The following is a 3,636-nucleotide window of genomic DNA, read 5'->3' on the forward strand; positions in this document are numbered from 1 at the left end:
GATCCTCTTGGGCCTTTAAAATATACACGGTGCGATGATTGACAGTGGTAGGGGTTGAGTATACTGTGTTTTTGAAAATCCGATTCCTCCCTCTCCCCCATTGTTTTTTCTCTCCTTCCTTTTCCCCACATAAAACTTCATTCTCTGCTTTGTGCTCTGTCTCTGTTTACTTCTCTGTCTCTCTCAAAATACTTAACTTTCTCTAATTATAACTGCCCTATTACCCTGATGATTTCCACCTGACATCTTTGCTTTACTTAGATTTCTATTCTTAGTGCATTTAAAATAAAATTCAACTTTCCAAGTTCCCTTTGCAATAACCCTTCCAAAACCAATCTACCCTGTCCACACTCATGTATGCATCAAAAGTCTTATTGAGTGTTGGTAGAAAATACATATTCCCTGGGCCCCAACCCAGGCATATGGACTCACATCTCTGGGAGAGGAATTTTTGTAAAGGTTATTCTAATAAGATTCTCACACAGGATCTGATTAACAGCCAAGTTAGGGAATCACTTCTCACTGTTGAATTTATTACATTTGCAATTTTTCATTGATTATATGTGGGTGAATGTCTGCCTCCTATCCAAGATCCTGAACCTCACAGATATAAGACTGTGTGTGTCCAGCACATATAATGCATTCAGTACGTGTTTGCGGAAATGAATGCCTACAACAGGATGCAGTGATGAGGTTCCCACAACCAACCAGCAGGTGGCACAAGAGGCCAGGCCACAACTGAGAACTTAACATAAATTGTTTCCATTCTTTCTAAGATTTAGAATCATGGGTGGGTTTACAGTTTTAAAAATGTTTCTTACCAACAAGTCCACAAATTTAAGGAAGGGTTTCTATTTATGGCATATTTAAAGCCCTCTTGGGGATCCTTTTGAAACTCATTTTAAAAAGGAAATGTCAAATGAATTTCTCTAGAAGAGGAGTGATTTTCTTTCCTCCAACAATTTCACCTATTCCGTATTTTCAGAGTGCCTGGGATTTGAAACGTGCATCTTTTAAAAACATGGTGGGGGAAAGGTGGTACTGCTTGCATTTCCCTGGGCTTCAATTCTTCTTTCTGCAAAATGGAGTCAGAAAAGATGGTTTCGTAGAGGGTCTTGGGGGGCGTCGGGTTGGAGTTGAAAAATTCTTAATCTGGGGGCTGGTTATACAGGTGTGCTCAGATTGTGAAAATGTATAAAGCTGTATACTTACAATAGGTGCATTTTTCTGTGTGTATGTGATACTTCAAAATGGGTAAAAAAAAAAAAAATCAATAAAGGCCCAATAATAGTTTCCTACTGCCGCCATAACAAATGGCCACACATTTAGTGGCTTAAAACAACAGACATGTATGGTGCAGTTTCTATGTAAAACATTATGTAGGTTCCTCACAAAAGTAAATAGAAGTACCATGTGATCCAGCAATCCCACTTCTGGGTATATAGTGGGGCCTTGACTTACGAGTTTAGTTTAATTCGTTCCGTGACGGAGCTCGTAACTCAAATTACTCGTATGTCAAATCATTAAAGTGAACGAGTGAGACACGTGATGCTGGGCTGATGTTGTGGAGTTCACTGTGACGTACGCTGCGCCAACTAGCGGTGGGGTATCTGAAGCTGGCTAAATCGTAACCCGAATTTTAGCTCGCAACTCAAAGCAAAAAATCGGCTGAGAGACGGCTAGTATCTCGAAAAACTCGTTAGTTGGGACACTCTTAAGTCAAGGCCCCGCTGTATATCCAAAATAATGCAAAACAAGATCTCGAAGACATATTGGCACACTGGTGTTCACTGCAGCATTGTTCACAAATGCCAAGAGGTGGAAGCAACCTAAATGTCTATCAAACAATGAATGGGTAAATAAAATGTGGTACATATGTGTAAAGGAATATTATTCACCCTTTAAAAGGAAGGGAATTCTGTCACATGCCTCAACACGGATGAACCTGGGGACATTATGCTGGGTGAATGAACCCACCATATAAGGCCAACCATTGCATGCTTCCACTTATATATGAGTTATCTAAAGTAGTCAAACTCTTAGAAACAGAGTAGAAAGGCGGTTGCCTGGGGAGGGTGGGGAGCGGAGGGAAAAACAGAGAGGTGGTTTTCAATGGTATAAAGTTTTAGTTTTGCAAAGTGAAAAAGTACTAGAGATTTGTTGCACAACAATGTGCATGCAGTTAACACTATATACTTATGATTAAAGATGGTAGGTACATTTTACGTTATGTGTTTTTTTTAACCACAATAACTCCCCTCCCCCAACTTATTATCGTATGGGATCTTTAGGTCAAAGTCCCAATGGTACATTTTACGTTATGTGTTTTTTTTTAACCACAATAACTCCCCTCCCCCAACTTATTATCGTATGGATCTTTAGGTCAGAAGTCCCAATGGATTTTCCTGGGCTAAAACCAAAGTGTTGGCCGGGCTGCATTCCTTTCTGGAAGTTCCGAGGGAGAGTCAGTCTCCTGCACATCTGTGTTGTCGGCAGAACTTAGTTCTTGTGATTATGGGGCCGAAGCCCCAGTTTCCTTGCTGGCTGTCAGCTGTTCTCGCTTCTGGATGCTGCCATGTCCCTTGGCCCGCTCACTCTATCTAAGCCAGCGATGGCGAGTGGAGTCTTTCTCCTGCTGAATCTCTCTGACCCCTTCTTGTCCCTCCCTCTTCCATTTTTAGGACTCGTGTAATTAGACTGGGCCCTCCTGGATAATCCATTTCAAGATCTGTAACTTAACCAGTTAACTGCCACATGTCCAAAACAGAAACCATCACCACACACCACAATATTTTGAATTTAATTAAAAAATCAATTTGCAATGAATATTATAAAAATAAATATATTACAATTTGGGTGTTCTTGAATATTTTCAGTTGAAAATTCTTCCAAAAAATTATTTTAAAGCATCTAGAGATGCTTATAGCATACAAAGGGTTAAATTTGCCACATAAAGTAACACATTCCCAAGCAAGCCCTGGGGAGTCGGGGCGCGGGCATCTTTGGGGAGTCCATTATTCCCCCCATCACAGGCCCCTTTCGGCCCTCACCTGGTCATTCTAATGTATCTCCACACGATAGCAGGAGAGAAGATAATGATATGAGAACAATATTGATCCTCATATGAATATAAGAGTTCAGATTTATTGAGTGTTTGTGTGCCAGACGGATTTGAGGTACATCACAAGCCTCATCTCATACAGTTCCTCTAGGGGGTAAATGCTGTTTTACAGCCGTGAAAACTGAAGCCCACAGTGGTTACTTAACCTGTTTAATGTCACACTGACATTAGTAGTGGATTAATACATTTGAGATTTATGTTCAGACAGTCTGTGTAATCAGTTGGCTATAATGCCTCTTAAATAAATGTAATAATATTGATGGCAAAATATTAATTAAAAGATCATCACAGCCCCAGCTGGTTTAGCTCAGTGGATAGAGCGCCGGCCTGTGGACAGAGGGGTCTGGGGTTCGATTCTTGTCAAGGGCACCTACCCGGGTTTCGGGCTTGATCCCCAGTGGGGGGCATGCAGGAGGCAGCCAATCAACAATTCTCTCTCATCATTGATGTTTCTATCTATCTATCTATCTATCTATCTATCTATCTATCTATCTATCTATCTCTCCTTTCTCTCT

This window comes from Myotis brandtii, unplaced genomic scaffold (assembly GCF_000412655.1).
Source record: "Myotis brandtii unplaced genomic scaffold, ASM41265v1 scaffold363, whole genome shotgun sequence".
NCBI lineage: Eukaryota > Metazoa > Chordata > Mammalia > Chiroptera > Vespertilionidae > Myotis > Myotis brandtii.